This window comes from Equus przewalskii, chromosome 11 (genome assembly GCF_037783145.1).
Source record: "Equus przewalskii isolate Varuska chromosome 11, EquPr2, whole genome shotgun sequence".
Lineage (NCBI taxonomy): Eukaryota > Metazoa > Chordata > Mammalia > Perissodactyla > Equidae > Equus > Equus przewalskii.
This window is the reverse complement of record NC_091841.1, coordinates 2,825,495-2,843,995: the sequence shown is the minus strand read 5'-3', so window position 1 is coordinate 2,843,995 and position 18,501 is coordinate 2,825,495. Positions and strand designations below refer to the sequence as shown.

General features: G+C 48.8%; 1 protein-coding gene across 3 annotated transcripts in view; it reads right to left on the bottom strand.

The window, feature by feature from the left end:
* PRR5L (proline rich 5 like) overlaps positions 1–17,696 on the bottom strand; it is a 144,286-nt gene extending 126,590 nt beyond the window's left edge. For all 3 annotated transcript variants that reach the window (XM_070564831.1, XM_070564840.1, XM_070564837.1), the window contains exon 1: positions 17,516–17,696. The gene's annotated coding sequence lies outside the window, so the exon portion shown is untranslated. The remainder of the gene's footprint in view (positions 1–17,515) is intronic.
* Between the last annotated feature and the right edge of the window lie 805 nt (positions 17,697–18,501).

Sequence of the window (18,501 nt, the reverse complement as noted above, 5' to 3'; positions counted from 1 at the left end):
CGATCATTTGGAAAACCACTTAGTGTCTGCTAAGCAGTTTGGTGTCCACCAAAGCTGAACGCGCACAACTTATGACCCACCTAGGTTATCAACCAAACCTAGTCCCCTCCTAGGTATATCACGGAACTAGTCAAGAAACTCTTAACACAGACCCCGCTTATGTGGAGTTGCATCCTAAAGTCTGTATGAGAGGTAGAAATACCCCAAAAGGCAAAATTACTGTTGAACTTTCCTTAAATTGCCCATAAAACACAGTATACAGACACACTATGTCTACCATTTAATGTGTACTGAAGAGTTTATGTAACAAAGTTCATTCAATCCTCGAGACTCTATGAGACGGGTTCTATACCCCAATTTTACAGGTGGGCTCAGAGGTCACACAGCTAAATCAGGAGAGCGCTAGGATTAAACCTGATCCTGGTTGGTCCCTGCACTCTCATCCATTCTGCACTGCCTTTCCAGCCGGTTGCCTTCATGAAGACAGGCCAACCCTCTAAAGTAGGGGAAGAGAAAAAGTTGAAGCTTCCCTGTGCCCTGACTTCCCTTGCCCCTGTTTCGTCCATCAACCCAGATGCTCGCCTGCTTCAGGAAAGTGTTGCTCTGGGTTCTCCTCTTCTCTTCTCCACTTCCCACTCAGAGCCTTAGCCTAGACCAGGAGTCTGCAAACTACAGCCCAAACTACAGGACCAAATCCAGCCCATCACCTGATTGTTTAAATAAAGTTTTATTGGAACATAGCCAGATCCATCAGTCCATGTATAGTCTATGGCTGATCTCGCCCTACAGTGACAGAGGTGAGTGGCTGCAACACAGACCACATGGCCCTCTGTGCCTAAAATATTTACTATCTGGCTCTTTACAGAAAAGGTTAGTCAACCCTGGCTTAGACTAATAAACTTCCCTTGCAGTCAAACCGCTATAAAGACCAGGGGGAGGTTGATTTCGTCATGTCCTGGTCCTAAGCAAAAAGTCTCCTGGTCACGCATGCCCCATCCCAAAAGAGACATCTGGATGCTCTGCGTTCAGGAGGACTCTGAGGGGCCCCAACCCTGCCTTCTCCTCCTAACGTTCCCAGCGCCTTCCTCTGGTAGCTAATCCTGGAAGGACTTGTTTGGGACAAGTAACTACGGTCCTCTGTGTACTGCGTTTATGTTTAATCGCCCCACCACCCGCACAGTACTGACTTTGTGTATCCCGTACAATGTCACATTAAATTTGTTGCAGTCTTTACTTGACCCCAACACTAAACTCTGCTCATGCGTATTCCATCTTCATAACTAATTGCTCATGGAACATGGCCAATTGCTCACAATTTAGACAAGATCAAAGGGAACACTGGTCAGGAGTGCTGGATTCTTAGCTTGTACCCCAAATTAATTCTTTTTTTTTTCCTTCTGAAAGCCCAGTACATAGTTGTAGGTGCTAGTTGCAGGTCGTTCTAGTTCTTCTATGTGGGACGCCCCCATAGCATGGCTTTGAAGAGTGGTGTGTAGGGCCGTGCCCAGGATCCGAACTAGTGAACCCAGGCACCACAGTGGAGTGCAACAATTTAACCACTTGGCCATGGGGCCGGCCCCCCTACCCAAAATTAACTCTTAATGTGCAGCTGATGAAAGGAAACTACTACAAAGCTAACAGCTTGAAAAGAAGTGAAGATTTCCTAAACCAAATATCAAGAGATTTTTGATAAAAACAACCATTAGGCAGTTTATGAATTGCATAGTGACTTCAAATTTCTAAAGCCGAAGCCATCAGCTTAAGTAAAATAACTTCTGTCTTGACTAAAGCCTTCAGTAAAATAGCATTGGGATTTCCTAAATACATCTGGACTTTCCAAATTTGAATTTTATACCAAGAATGGAGGCAAATGTATTTTCCTATCCTAATAGTTCAATTCAAGGCATAAGCTTTTCACAATAATAGCTACAGTTTTCCAAACTTTTAACTTGGACGAGGCTCTGTTTTTATGTGCATTATCTCATTTAATCTTCCCAACAGCCATATAAATAGGCTCCATTATTACCTCCATTTTACAACGGAAGGAACGAGTGTGCAGAGTGATGAACTAATTTGCAGAAGTTCCCAACACCGTCTAGACAGCCCTAACTGTTCCCTCCTTTGTGCCCCTGGCATCTTACACACATCTCGTAAAACGTTATCCACGCCATTTTCTACTGGGAGAAATCCCATCGCTGTTTTGTGTGATATCAGGCTGTTGTTCACTCAGAAAGCACAGCCTGCCTTCTCGGACACCAGGCACTGTTCTGTTTTGCAGGCACCAGTCCTAGCATCTTCGCTTTTCAGGTGAGTGACCTGGGATTCAGAGAGGTTAAGTAACCCACCCACTGTTACAGAGCTAGTCAATAACTGAGCAGTGGGCACTCAGTAGGGGAATGGGCGTTTGCGTGTCTGCGAAGCGCTTCCAGGCCCCTTCAGGAGAGCACCATCTTGAGACATCACAGGAATCAAGTTGGAGATGCTCAGCTACGATGGCCTGGATTGGGTAAGTTTGTGCGCTGGAGCTGGGGCAGGGCCAAACGGCTCTGCTTACTAAGAAGAGGAAGGAATTGAAGGTTCCCAAGAGGCAGGGAGAGGAGAACGACTTTGGAGGCTGTTGTGGGGAAAAGGGCACTGGAGGAAACCCTCAAGGCATAGCCAAGCAGGGTTTTGGAAGGAAGAAAGCCTAAGGGCGATGTTAAAGTTGTTTGCAGCGAGCGGTGTGCACGCACATGTGTGCACGTATGTCTGTACTGCCACATACATCTCGTCAGTCCCTCCTCACACTGCGCCAGAATACTGTCAGCAACGTTCACCGTGCCCACTGATGTGTGAGGAGATTCTTTTGGGTAATTCAATGAGACGCCAAGATCTGGACTATTGCCAGGCAAAAACAGAGCCTGCTCATGTGGATGCAGGAGCCCAGGCTCAAGGGGCCAAGTGACATCCATCTGAGTGAGATAAACCACTTACAGGGAGCTTACTCCAGTTCCTTCTGGCCAACCACGTGGTTCAACTGAATGAAGTACTCTCAGTACCGGGCACTAAACAAGAAAAAAACTTTCAGGGTATTTGAGATTAAACTTCTATATCACTTGCTATGAAAGAGGCACTTTACCTGCATTAACCCATTTACCGCTTCCAACAACCCTATCAAGTGGGCGCTGTTGTCATCATTTTACCAAAGGGAAATTGCAGCACAGAGAAGTTAAGCCGTTGCTGGTGAGAAGCCCCTCTGGGACCTGGACTCAAGCAGCCTGGCCCCAGAGGCCACACGCTGAGCCACTGTGCTCACCAGGAATGTAGGAACTGCAGGGCCGTCCCCTCCACTAGCTCCTGAGCTGACAGTGTCCACACAGTCTCTCTGATATCCTTCCTCCAGGGAGAGGTCACCAGCAACGCAGGTGAGGTCGATGACGCAGGCGGCTGCTGGGCCCCTATTTTGAGATGTCTGGCTTTTTCATACAGGAAAAGATGCCGGGGAGGAGATTGGACTCACCACCAGCTGTCTGGTCCCCGGCCCCTCCCTGCTCTGAGCCCAGCCTTCCCTGTCTGATGACATCCGAGAGCAGGCTGCCCGTTGTTTGCACCTCTGCTCCTTCAGGAGACAGCATTTGGCAACACACGAAAGCAAAGCTCATCTCTGGCCCAAACATGGGACCAGGACAAACCTCTCTGGGATGTATTCAACGTTTTTCAAAACCTGGAACACAGTTAACCCTTTGAACCTTGGATGTCGGTGTGGCTTAAAACTTCTTTCACCAGGTGCGATAAAAAACAAGACTGAGAGTGGGAAATCCCCAACAACTCGGCGAACACCTGCTTTACTTCTGGCCCCGACCAAGATTAGGTCATTGCAAACGAAACTCCGAGTCAGTTTCTCGCCCAGGGTGTAGTCTGGGTCCCTCGCCTCTTTCTGCGAGCCAGAAAGCAGACCAAGAACTAGCCATCCGGTGCCACTGGGAGAGGGGAGGCGGGCTCGCCTATCAGAGGAACCGTTAACTTTTAGAGTCATTTTCACAGTAACGTTAAGCCATTTACTTTGCCATTATGCGGGGAATAAACACTGATAGAGTGTTCTGGGCGCAGAGCTGCATGCCAACATCTGGAATCCTAAAGGACACATCTGCCAGCACAGCAGCTCCTGCAGGGAGCCGCACACCAGGCCTTAGAGGCTGGTATGGAAACACAGCTGCTGCATCAGCCAGCAAAGCGAGGAAGGGGCAGGTCGCCCTGTCCAGGCCAGAAACTGAAGACTCTGTTCTGTGCAGAGAGTCAGGGGCTGTGCTCCCGGCCACAAAAATAAATGACTAAACTCGTAAAAATAAACACCAAAAGCTACTGAGCGTCTATAATGGGCCAGACGCTGTCCTGTGCACTCTGCATGTGACATTTCCTAACCGTGAGGTGAGTGCTGGTTTATTCCTGTTTACAAGCGAGGAAGGGACGGGTCAGATACTCAAGCCCACCCATCTAGTGGCAGGGCCAGGACTTGAACATAGGTTTATTCCAATGCTGGGTCCTGTCCCCCGACACCGCCTCCCAAGCCGGTGGCAATGAAGAGCCATGCCAACAGATCATGCAGCACTGAGGCTGGCTCAGGCCCTTGCAGTCCTGTTTGCCAGCATGCACTCACCATAAAGCCCACCCGATGAGCCGAGATGTGGGAGCACGCCAGTGATGTAAGGAGCAGGTGGCAGGGTGCTCCCCACCTTCAGGCAGAGCACCCCTCCCCACCCTCTGTTCCTCACTTGTACCTTCTCATATTTGCCTGTCTCCCCTTTTCCATCTCCCGTTCCCAAAGTCATGACAGGAGACAGAGATGACTCACGGTGAGGGGCCTGTCTTCCCCACCCTGAATCACTCTCTAGATCTCCAGATATATACCTGCTAACTTACTTACAGCTTCCCCCAAAATGGTATTCAGTGAAAAGTCTGCCTCCCACCCAAGGCCGCACCTAGCCTGTGACCAAACCCACGCTCTACCTATCAGTATTTTCTTGTGATTCCTTCCAAACGTTCTTTATATATATGTAGGAGCCCACACACTTATGTAATCTCCCCTCACCCTTGCCCATTTTCTTGGAGGTCTTCCCATGTGAAGACTCAGAGCATCTGCATTCTTTTTTATAGCTGCGTACTATTCCATTTTGTGGATGTACCATATTTACTTAACCTTCCCCTTATTAACAAACATTCAAATGATCTCCAGACTTTTGCTACTCATAAGTCGACACTTTGACCCCTGTGCCTATGTCTCAGTTGGTTAGAACTCAGTGAGAAGGAGGGAGGTTGATGGGCATCCCCAAATTCCAACAGTAGCCACCACTACAATCCATCAGAGCAAAGAAGAACACGCTCAGCAAAAGTCCTACCCTAAGAAGATCCCGCTCTGCAGGGGAGACTCCCACGTCCACCTTTTCCCAAAGATTCCATCTCTCTCCAGCCCCCCAAAAAATGTGACATGTTGAACTAGGTAATCTATACATAGGACATTTTTAAGCTATGACTTCGGGGGGCCCGCTGAGGTAGTGCACAATCAGGCTCAGCCCCGCGCACCAGCTCGAGAGGAGGGCGGGTGGCAGTACTCTCCCCTGGGCGCCCCTCCCTGACCCTCCCCCTGCGAATTGTCACCTCACTGCTAGATTTGTCACCTAGAAATGGTGTGTATTTCTTCTCCTACCCCTTTAAGGTTTTTACTAAAAACAGCTTTGCGAAGCAGCCACCCTTTTGCACAGGACTAGCACTAAAAAATGAGAATTAGGACAATTTGGATGCCCTTTGATTTGTCCTAGCATCATTGCTGTTCCCCAAACTCAGTCACTGCTTTCTGGAGTTATCTCCTCCCTCTCTGCCTCCCTGTCACTGACGCTGTTGGTGACCTGCCCAGTTCTCTTGGGTGGGACCATTTCGGGGCACACTGGCCTGGCTTTCAACAATGAGCATCTGCATCTCTCTGCCTGAGCTCTTTCTCTAGCTACCAGTGTCCACTCTTCCCCCTCGTAAGGCAGGCTGGAAGGACTCAGTGATTAACAGCACCACCACCACTGTCCCAGCACCCATCAACTGACAACTAACCGAAGCTGGTATAAGTAACTAGCTCTGCTCCCTGGCTGCTCAGGGGCCAGCTCTCAGGACCGCGTTCTATGTGGTTTCCAGTGTCCTCAGCAGGGCTAAGTCCATTGTGGTAACTTGCTGATAACGTAACATTTACTGGCCTTCCTTGCTATCTCACTTCCTCTAAAAGTACGATTTGAAAACCATAGATACGCATCATCATTTTATTCTTATAACCACTCCCAACCTGCAGGTGAGGCAAGTGAGGTTCAGAGCGATTAAATGCCTTACCAGAAGCCACAGACATGAGCTGAACTGTGGAGCAAAACCACATGGGGTCCGGTGCTCTTTCCTCTAATTTCACTACATTTGAGCATTGGCGATGAAACACGTTTAGTAATTTCTTGGCCGTGAAGCTTGTTTTTGCTAAGAATGGGTCAGAGAATGGTTTATAGAAAGTTCTTAGAATTTAGCTTCTTCCAAGAAACTCACCAAGACATCTCCAGCTCATTCCCTCCTGAGCTGTATTCCACACGCTGTTCCAGGTCCTCTTTGACGGTCAGGCTCTCACGGCTTGCCCTGCACATCTGCCGCACCGTCCACACCCATTGTACAGCACTCAGAACCATCACCCGTAGCAGTCAGCTGTCGCTGCCACGCCGCTTCGAAATAAAGACTGTGACTTAAGGAAACAAGCACTGCATTTTCTTGCTCACAGGTCTGCAGGTTGGCTGGGGCAACCCTGCTTCAGTGTAGGTTTGGGTCTGCTCCATGCGACTCATCCTGGGGCCCAGAGACAAGGGGCCGTGGCTACACACAGCGTGCTCCTCTCGTGATGGTTACCGGAGCACATGCAGGCATTCCTTAAAGCCTCTGCTAGAGTCGTACCCACTTGCATTCCATTGGCCAAAGCAAGTCACTGGCCAATGCCCAAAGTTAGTGGGGCAATAAGTGCACTACGTCCCAAGGGGCAAGGGAGGTGAGCGAAGATTTGCTGAATAATACTCCGGTCTACCACATCAGCTAAAAACGCGATCCCCACGAAGGGAGGTCAAGTGCATCTTTCCAAAGTCCTCTAAATCTACAAACTGATGCTGTCCTATTAATCAAGTCAGCCCAATAAGCTGCCAAGAGGAGACCGTTCCAAAGGCCCTTTCCTGAAAGACCCAAGGGAAATGTGAAATGGCGGTCTCCCAGAATGGAGATTCCCCAAGATGGAAACTATGCAGTCGAGACTGAGATATTTAAAAAATCAACTACTTCACTCCTAATGATCTGCCCGAAATCCAGCTTTCAAGGCCCCCTTCGTGGAGGAAGGGATCTGCAGATGGAGAGAAGGGGCAGCTGTGGGTGATTTATAAGCTCCATCCTAGATATTCCATTTCTGTCAGTGGAAGTCTTGGCCAAGATGCAGAACCGTGAGTAACTAGGATAAAGGCTCCTTAGTCAATTCTCTCCTTCTGCTGGGCGCTGTTGGTGCCTCTGCCCAGCTCCTCAGCATCCATTTCCCTTTCTCCCTTTCCAATAGAATCCTAATTTTGCTCAGGGAACTGCCCTCCTCAGAGAATAACGACCCACCTCCAACACAAAGCCGAGGGCGGGCCTAATTGACCAGCGGTAACTCCACTCCCTTTGCCAGTGATTGGTTCTGGAACAGTATGTGACCTAGAATGAGCTGGTGAGACAAACAGTGCCTGTGGGAAAAGTTTGCTGGAAGAGGTAGGGAGGGGCTTCCAGAACGAGTCTCTTCCCTGTGAGGAGAAAGCTCTGGGAAGAAACTGACCCTCTCTTCTCTCTCTGAACCTTGCTACGTCTAGATGTTGCTGCTTGAGCCCTCATTCTTCCTGCAGATGAAACAACAGGAAGATGGCAGAGCAGAGAAATGGAAAGAGCAGATGTCCTGAGGGCACCAAACTGCTGAATCAACCTCCCCTGAGGCTTGCCCTAATTATGTCTACTTTTAAATGACATAATAAAATATCCTGGTTGGTGACTCTTGACTCACAGCTAAAGGCATCTTAACCAGGCTGTAGCTCAGCACTTATCAGCAGTGTGTCTTTGGGCAAGTCAATCTCTCTGACTCCAAATTGGCAGCGTCTGGTGCCTGGTAAGGGTGCAAATGACTCGCAGCCATGATTTTTAGTAAAGGACTTCTTGGTACCAGCGAGCAGGAGAGTGCAGGCCTGAGCTAAAAACTGCAGTTTCTCTGCTTCCCTGTGCTGACAGCTGTTGTCCTCTGGCTGTTCCTTCTGGAAAGTTGCAATAAAACCTTTACAACGAGAAGGACCTGTGTCTTTCTAGGGTGGACAGAGGAGTGTCAGGTCTCTTCCTCTACCCACTGAAGCCCACGAGGGGTGAAAGTTGCACAGCAAAGAGTAAAGGGCGACACGTTTTTTTCTTTTTAAATATTATATCATTCTTATATATTTTTTTAAATATGGAAAATGTGGATAAGCAATATGGGAAAAAGAGAAGAACATTTACACATGATCCCATCACCCAAAGAAAACCACTGTGAACACTGGTGTGTGTTCCTCCAGACTTTTTGTGGTGGTGATTTCCTTGAAAAGAAAAAGAAAAGAGAAAAACAGGCTTCTTTGCACACTTCTCCTGGGGGTGAACTTGGGAGGCCCTTTTTGGAGGGCCACTTTGCAGCCTTTCAATATGTTTTTTGAAAATGCACCAACCCTTTGGCTCCAGAATTCTGCTTGGAGGAATCTATTCTCCAGAAACATCGATGAGAGGAGTGGACACAGATGGAGCTCATAGAATGCCAGCCCCTGTTCTGCACAGCTCTGTGTCCTCTCAGGCAATCCTTGCAACCCATGAGGCAGGTACTATTTTGTCATAAGAGCTCTATTGAGACACAATTCACATACCATACAATTTACCCACTTAAAGTGCACGATTCAATGGTTTTTAGTATATTCACAGAGTTGTGTAACCATCGCCACAATCAATTTTGGAACATTTTCATCATCTCAAAAAGAAACTCTGTCCCCATGAGCGGTCACTCCTCACCGCCTCAACCTCTCCCCACCCTGGCAACGCCCAGTCTGCTTTCTGTCTCCGTGGATTCGCTTATTCGGGACATTTCACGTAAATGGAATCGTCTGATATGTGTCTTTGGTGACCGGCTGCTTCCAGTGAGGGTAAGGTTTCAGGATTCCCTCAGGCTGCAGGTGCGTCAGGACTGCCTTCTTCTCAACGCCGAGCGATATTCCGCGGTGTGGACAGACCACATTTTCTTTATCTGTTCATCAGTTGACAGACATTCGGGTCTTTTCTACCTTTTGGATGTTGTGAATAACGCTGCCGAGACTATTTGTGTACAAGTTTTGTGTGGACATGTGTTTTCATTTATCCTGGGTATATGCGTTGGAGAAGAATTATCGGGTCATACGATCATTCTATATTTAACCTTTTGAGGAGCTGCCAAATGTTTTTCCAAAGTGGCTGCACCATTTTACATTCCCACCAGCAGGGTCCCAATTTCTTCACATCCTTGCCAACCAGCATTTGTTATTATCTGTCTTTTTGACTAGAGCCATCCTACTGGATGGGAAGTGGCATCGCATTGTGGTTAATTTGCATTTCCTTGAGGGAGGTACCATTATTACCTTCATTTTATTCATGAAGAAGGTGAGGCACAGAGAGGTTGATTAACTTGACCCTGGTTACTTAGTAAGTGTACATATTCTTGTCTATACAACACTATATGCAAAAAAAAGTTTGTTGTGGCACTGTTCGTGAAAAAAAAATTAGAACAACCCATATGCCCATCTAAAGGAGTTTATCCCCATAGAGGACCATTAGGCAGCTCTCAAAGGATGAGGAGAGTCCATTTATGCTGGCGTGGAAGGAACTCCAAGACACATGGTCAGTGAAAGAAGCGAGTCACAGAATCATGCGTGCAAAACGAGCCCTCAGAGAGACAGAGGCATAGAAGTGGATGTAGACGTAGATACAGATATCGATGTGGATGTAGATATAGCTATGGATATGTAAGATATAGATGATATATAAATATACAGATACAGATACGGGTATAGATCTAGACATGGATACAGATACAGATACAGATACAGATACAGATACAGATATAGATATAGATACAGATAAAGATATAGATACAGATACAGATATAGATACAGATACAGATACAGATATATAGATACAGATACAGATATAGATACAGATACAGATACAGATATAGATACAGATACAGATAAAGATATAGATATAGATACAGATAAAGATATAGATACAGATACAGATATAGATACAGATACAGATACAGATATATAGATACAGATACAGATATAGATACAGATACAGATACAGATATATATACAGATACAGATATAGATACAGATACAGATACAGATACAGATATAGATACAGATACAGATGCAGATGCAGATACAGATACAGATACAGATACAGATATAGATACAGATATAGATACAGATGCAGATACAGATATAGATATAGATACAGATATAGATACAGATGCAGATATAGATAGATCAGATACAGATATAGATACAGATACAGATATAGATACAGATACAGATACAGATATAGATACAGATACAGATACAGATACAGATATATAGATACAGATACAGATGCAGATATAGATACAGATGCAGATATAGATATAGATGCAGATACAGATACAGATACAGATATAGATACAGATACAGATATAGATACAGATGCAGATATAGATACAGATGCAGATATAGATACAGATACAGATACAGATATAGATACAGATACAGATACAGATACAGATATATAGATACAGATACAGATGCAGATATAGATACAGATGCAGATATAGATATAGATGCAGATACAGATACAGATACAGATATAGATACAGATACAGATACAGATACAGATACAGATTAGATACAGATACAGATGCAGATATAGATATGGACTAGAAGGCTACACCCCAACCTCCTCACAGTGCTCTCTAGAAAGCAAGCTCCAGGAGAGCAGGGACTTTTTCATTTTGTGCATTGCCGCCAACACCTAGAAGAGGATGTAGACCACGGTAGCAGCTAAATAAATATTTGCTGTTCAACGGACAGTTCCTCTGGAGAGACGAGCGGAAGGCAGGCGTATGCACAGAGGAGCTCATGTTTTACTCTGCAGACCCATGTCTTCTATGCATGAATTCGTGCAGTCGTTGTATCACTTTTGGCACAGAAAAAACAATAACCTGGAAGTGTTGGGGCCTTTAGCAAGAAAAAAATGAGGCCCCAGAGAATTGCTATGAAACTGAGAAGTGGCCTCAGTGGCTTCCCAGGACGTCGGGAGGACCCCCCGGGCGCAGTGGCCCTGACCTCAGTGTGTACAGCTCCGGCCCAGCCGGGCTCCACCTCTGGGCTTGGTCACCTGGAGGGCAGCCGGGTGCTCCTGCCCTGCTGGGCACCCCCACCTGATCGATAAGCCGCTCTTCCAGGTGACAGGAAGCCAATGCCAAGATGCCGGCAGTGAATCTTGTTTTCATGCCCGAGAAGATCTTAAAAATCAATAAGCATTAGAAGGACACAGTCGAGTATTTTCTTTCTATTGTTTTTCAATATTTGTTTAATTTGTTGTCCCCGTCGAGCCCTCTGACGCTGCCCGGGGCCCGAGGGCTGCCAGTGAAGCAGCCCAGGAACTCATGATGCATCAGTCAAGGCTAACGGCACGTGGGGGCACTGGGAGACAAGCAGGAAAGGGACCAGGGGCTGTGGCTTACCTGTGCAGTAAACTTAGGACACAGGAATGACCCAGAGATTACAGCAGTTGCAGGTGACAAAATTCAAACAATGAAAGTAGTAAGTTGCACCCAAAATGATGGCTAGCAGAGGCCAGGAGCAGAGAAGTGGGAGCTGGATGTACAGTAAGCTGCCCCTCACGGATGAAGGTGATGTGACGAGTCTACTAACACCCTTGCTTGAAGAGGATGCCTCCACACTCTCTGACTAGGCCCCACTTCTCATGCCAAGATGGGCCGGGTTCTCACGGGGTATGGAATGGGCCCCATCTTTGACTCCCCCTGCCCACAACTGTCGTCACCAAGTCCTGTCCACTCCACTCCAGGATAACGCGATCCTGTCCGTGGTATCCCTCTCCACCATTACTATTTTAGTTCAATTCCCCATCACCACTTGTCTGGGCTCCTGCACCTGCTCCCTAAGCGGTCCTCCCACCTGAGTCCTGCTGTCCTGCAGCTCCTTCCCCACAGAGAGGGACTGTGCTTGAGAGGCCGTGTGGCCTGGAGGTTAGGAGCACGGGCTCTGGATCCAGGTGCCCGGCTTCCCATCCTGGCTCCTCCAGGCCCCTCCAGATTTGGGACCTCAGGAAGGTTACTTAACTCTCCTCTGCCTCAGTTTGCCTCATCTCTAAAGTACAGATGCTGATTTGTGGATACCCGGCAAAGGCACAACGGGGACTGAGCAAGCTCACATAGATGAAGTGCTTAGAGCAATGCTGCCAGACCCTAGCAGCCCAGTACTGGTTAGTGGCGTCTTTCTGAAACGCAACCCCCTGCGCTCACGAGCGAGCGTCAGGACAAAGTCCAAACCGTCGCACGCACCTCACAGCTCTGCAGGACCTGCTCGCCCTTCCCTTCTCACCTCTCGGAGACTCCCCGCTTCACATTCTACACTCACATTAAATATCATCTTGTTCCTCTAGCAAAACAGGCTACGAGGTCTTCACACATGCTGTTCCCTCTGTCTGGAACATTCTCGTAGAAGTTCTTCCCGTCCCTCTGCCTGCTGACTGCTCACCTCTCAGGTCTTAGATGACCTTTTCTTTGGGAAGTGTCTCACCCATCAAATTCCAGTTAGGGGCCTTCCTCTTCTCATCACAGTACCCTTACTTACCATCGATGCACTTACTACTTTGTATTTTTAAGTTTTTATTATGAACTATTTCACACCGAAAATCCAAAAGCCAAAGGAGTGGTACAATAGCACAACAAACTCTCATATACTCCCAACAATTGGTAACATTTTATCATATTTATTTTCTCTCTCTCTCTGTATTTATTTTGTTTTCAAGTACATTACAGACAACATCATCTTTCACCCCTAAGCGTTTCAATTTGCATCTCCAAAAAATAAAAAAGCTGAGGGGTATTCTCCCACCTAAAACACAATGCCATAACCACACCTAAAAAAGTGAATCATTGCCTAATATCACTGAATACTTGGTCCATATCCAAACTCACCCAGCACTCCCCTCTTCCCTCTGAGAGCCTTTCCGCTCCACCTCAGTGGACGGCTCCTGTCCTCGCTCTCAGCTCCAGGAGGAATGGACTGTGTTCCCTGTGCCTCCCTCTCCCCAGCACTCAGCCGTGCCAGGCCTTCAGTACATATTTGTTGAAAGAACAACCCTTGTGCCCCACTTCCTCCTGCTAAGAAGGGTCTCCATCCTCCTCCAGTCCCAGCCCAGCTGCCCCCTATACACACATACACACACACACACCCCTCGCTAATGGCACAGCACCTCTTCAGTGGTCCCAGTCAGACACCAGAGGGGCGTTCTAGATGTCTCCCTCGGTGGACCCACAGGCTCCCACTCTCTCTCTGCTCTAACCCTTTCCCCTTTCTACTCTCGAGGAGGCCAGAGCTTCCATTGGGCCATCCATCCTCCCTGGCCCAGCCCCCTGACTCTTGACACCTCCAGTCCTCGCACTCGAAAAGGCAAACCCACTGGGGTTGCTTCTCTGCTTTAAGCCCTGCTGGGTCACCCCTGGGCCTGGCCTCCCCCTCCAGCCTCAAGCACTAATCCGCCAGCTCCCCACCTCCATCCTTCGCCCCATCCTGACTCTTGCTTCCCCACCCCACCCGGCTTGATCTCTGGCCATTCAAAACCATCTGCGGGTCTCTGAGCACGTTATGCTTTCCCTCCCATCGCTCCACCTGAATATCCCTGCCTCCAGCACCTCACCTTCCTCTGAGAACCCCCGGAGAGAAGTTCAGACGTCATGTTTTCCAGGGTCCATTCAACGATCTGGCCCTCCCTGGCAGAGTGCCCACGAACACCCCAGGCATAACCGGTGTTCATTAAATACCTGCCAACTGGGTGAACAGAACCACTGTCCTCTCCTTCCTCCCTGGTCCAGTCAGCTGCAGCCCCAGCCCAGCCCAGTCCTGCTCCCTGGTCCCCTGACTCCACCCCAGCCCAGCCCGGCAGAGCCCTGCACGGTCACCAGATGGACCCTGGACACAGCCTTAGCATGCAGCTTCCGAACAGCTGCCGGACCTGAGACAGTCTTCCTTTCCTGGGAAACTGTGCAAGGATGGGCAATACCAGGCATGGACCTTTTATATTTAAAGAAAAGAATTAAAAATCTAAACAAAAAAATTTCTTCAAAACAAATTCCTTTATATTTTGAAGTCTGCTTTAGGTAAAATGCCTTCTAGGAGACAGAAGCTGAGAGGGCACGGCCCCTTCTGCCCCAAATAGGATTTTCAGAATACAATATTGTTTTCATGCACGTCTATAAAGAAGATATTCCATTTCTACATCATTATTCCACTGATCAAGTTACGCTGGTGGAGGGGCTGGGGTTCTGAGAAGAGAGCCCCTTGGTACATGGAACTGGTCTCATATGGCCCCTGGGAAAGTCCCCGCGGTCCTTGTGGCCCCAGCACCTGCCCCTGCATCACAACCGGAGCACAAGCAAAGATTTTCCCTTTATAACATTCTGCTAAGAAGGACATTTCTACCAGCACAGAACAAAAGCTGGCAGGCGAAAGATCTCGGAACCCGGGTGGCGAAGGGCGGCAGAAGGATAACGAATCGGGTTAGAGCCGGAATCCACCTCCCCCTTCTTGCTGATCATCTGTCTTGGGTGAGCTCCTGAACCTTTCTGAGCTCCCGATTCTTCTCCTGCGGCTATCTGTGGATACTGTTTTCTTTCTCATAGGGTTCTTCATGAAAATGAAAGGAGACGTGTAGAAGGATGGAGAAACGATTTCTGTCTCAGTTTGTGCTGAAGGCACAAGACATTCGATGACACATTCCACAGGGAGCTGTGACACCCCATGGGACTCATGGAAGGGACCAGGCCCCCCTTACCGGACCACCCCCATCCCACGAGGGTGGGTTGGATGAGGAAGACAGTGGGAAAGCACAGGAGGAACTCTGGAGTCAGCAACAGGCACACTCCAAGGCCCCACTGCCGAGCGGGAGCTCAAAGCCACTGTGGCCCTGGAGCTGGGCTGTCACCGAGGCTCGTGTCTGAATCATGCCTGACAAACTCAAGGTGCAGCAGGGATGGGGTGGCCAGCTGGAGTGGAGGGGGGCGGCCTTGCGCTTGCAGGCAAACGGGAGTTGAGTATTTTCTGTAATCCAGAGGTATGAGTGGGCCACCTTGAGGGCCATGCAGATCCTTTTTAAGAGGGCCACCAGGAGGCAGAGAGAACCTGATAGCATCTGTTACAGCTGTGCATCCCCCAGATTCATTTGTTGAAGCACCAACCCCCGGACCTCAGACTGTGACACAGTGGGAGAAAGGCCTTTAAAGAGGTGATTAGGTTAAGGGGAGGCCTTTAGAGTGGGCCCTACGACAATCTGATGGGGATGTTCATGAGGAGATTTGGACTCACAAGAGACACCAGGGATGCTCGTCCACAGAGGGAAGACTGTGTGAGGACACAGGGCGAAGACGGCCACCTGCAAGGCAAGGACGGAGGCCTCGGAAGAAAGCGACCCTGCCCACGCCTGGATCCCAGACTTCTAGCCATGAGAATCATTGTTTAAGACATCCAGTCCACGGTATTTGTTTCAGCAGCCCCAACAAACTGATACAGCACTGCTCAGATGCTGGGGGACTAAGGAAAGAGCCTAAGGCAGCCAGCTTCAAGGGACTAGCCATGTACAAATCCCCAAAGTTGAGGAAGGAGGGTTTTCTCTGAAGTATCCACAAAATCGTACCGCGAGACAAAGAATCAAGTTTAAACACCCACCAGGCCCAGCCAGTGGGGTGCCAGCTTACCACAGCATCAACCAAGTAAGGACTCCCTGTCCCCTTCCTCCTCCTCTCCCCACCAGGGATCGGAACCTTCAGGGAGCCAGAGGGAGGCACACGGTGGGAAGTGAAAATCTGACCCCAAAGCCCATCCCAGCTCCGGGCCCTGCTGGAGGAGGAGAGCAGCCTCCACTTGGGAGGAAGTCTGATGACCGGGTTATCCCACAGACCTGGACACATCAGCTACTGGCTGAGACAGTGCTGGAACTAGAAAGACAGCAGAAAAGTCACAGACCTGCCCTAATTTTCATCCCGGTGAAAGCAAAGAGCGGGGCACCACAGGAAAAGCTGAGGGGCAGTGATAGGCAAAAATAAAGTTGGCTTCCTGAATATACCCTGCGAGTCCTGTTTACTTAACATACTTCCTCCTCCATATGCGCAGCTTAGCCCGTCTCTGGCCACATAGAGATGGCATTCATTGAGCAATTACCATGCTTCCAAATCCCGTCCTGTCACCATGAGCAATTCCATGTTCTCTGAGGGAGGGAAAAGCTAACGACAGCAGACAAACCATTTAGGGGCTTCTGTGTTCCTCAAGCTGACAACTCAAGTGCAGATGTCGCACAAAGCCAGGGACAGAACGCCGCCCTCCTTACCTCACGACCCAGAGAAGGAGACTCACCAAACCAGCGCAGGCTGGGCAGGCTTCAGAGTCACATAATACTCCAGAGAGAGCTGAGTTCAAATCCTGACTATGCCACTTGGCAGCTGCATGGCCCCGAGCGAGTGACTTAACTTCTCTGGACTTCAGTTTCCTCATTTATAAAATGGAGATAACAAAAGGACCCACGCAGCAGGGTTCTTATGGGGAGTCAACAAGGAAATACATGCAAAATACTTAGAACGCTGCCTGGCAGAGGGCAAAGGACTCGACACTCACAGTTGTCGTTACACATCACTGCCTCTCCAAGTGAAACCCTGCAATAACCTTGGTCTATTGTAAAGAACAGCATATGACAGGCAGAGGATGAAAAGCACAGAAGCAGGCCGCCTGGGTGTGAATCGAGCAGAAATGGGAAGTACGTTGTGTAAGTGTTTGCTATTATTGCTATCGATACAGTAGGATACATACAGTAATATGTATACCGAAACAATGCGTACAGTGAGAGCTTAATAATGGCAGCTATTCTTAAGGGAACGGTCATCTCAATAAACCCACATGGGCTCTGAAGTTTCTGGTCACCCAAAGACATCAGAGGCATCGAACAGGGGTCAGATGGGCAGAGTGTTTCCCTAACCGGGAGGCTACCAAACTTGATTTCAGCTGCTTTCGCTGGCTTATTTATCAGAAGGCAGTGGCTCTCAAGAAAACAGATGTCTTGAACACAAAAACCCACCTTCCTGGGGCTGGACCCTCAGCCATCACCTCCAGCCCCTGCTCCCCGCCAGCAGCTCTCTGGCCTGTGTTACCTGGTCTGGTTCCCTCCTCCAGGGCAGGTCCCATCTTGCAGGGGAGAGGTAAGGCCCACAGCCCTCCAGCTTCCTGAGAAGGCGACATTTCAATGGTCCTAGCTCTCTCTGGGCCTGGCTTTCTACTCAGTTCCCACTGACCTGGAGCCTGAGGACTGACAGAGAAGCAGGCGGAAAAGATGAAAAGCTGATACCCCACCCGCAGGAAATAATTGTTTAGCTGATTCCAGAACTGAAAACACAGTGTAACATTGGAGAAAGGAGAGTACAGTGCCATTCAAGGCCATTGTCACAGCCGCTGCTCTGTGCATCAGCGGAACAAAGGGGCCCTGTGTGGGAGGACAATGCTGTGTGTCACCAGCCACTTCTGTGTTACTCCTGGGGACGGGAGGATGAGAAACGAGGTCACAGTGCCCTCCCGGGTCTGACGTGCCCTGGACTTCACTAATCATGGCCACCAGGCCAGTCAGAGCTGGGAGAGGAACTCTGGACTCCCAGCCCATGGTGTTCTGAAATGGGGGGCAGGGGACATGCCCCAGGAGTGACCTACTGGGTACGTCCTGTCTTCTAGGCATGGCTAATCCCTAATGCCCGCCCCCCCTTTCTCTCACCAGTTTTCAGAGGCTCGCCTCAAGTTAGAACTGAAAAGAATCACAGATACCATCTCTCCAAATGAGGGGCACCTGGCCTGGACCAGTGCCCAGCCGTGTAGCATCTTAGTAGCAGTTGGCAAGACCAGATGAGTCATTACATAACAGCATCCACTGAACCCCCATAATGGACCAGACATTATACCATGAAGCTCGCAAAATGACCCCATTTCTCCTGCCTTCAAATCCTGCCTCTGTCACTAATTCCCCTGGACTGGGAGCAAGTTTTTTCTCTGAGTCTTACTTTTCCCATCTGTAAACTGGGATTATTCTTGATTTACTGTGAGGATTAAATAAGTTAATACATGTAAAACTCTTAGAACAGTGCTTGGCCCG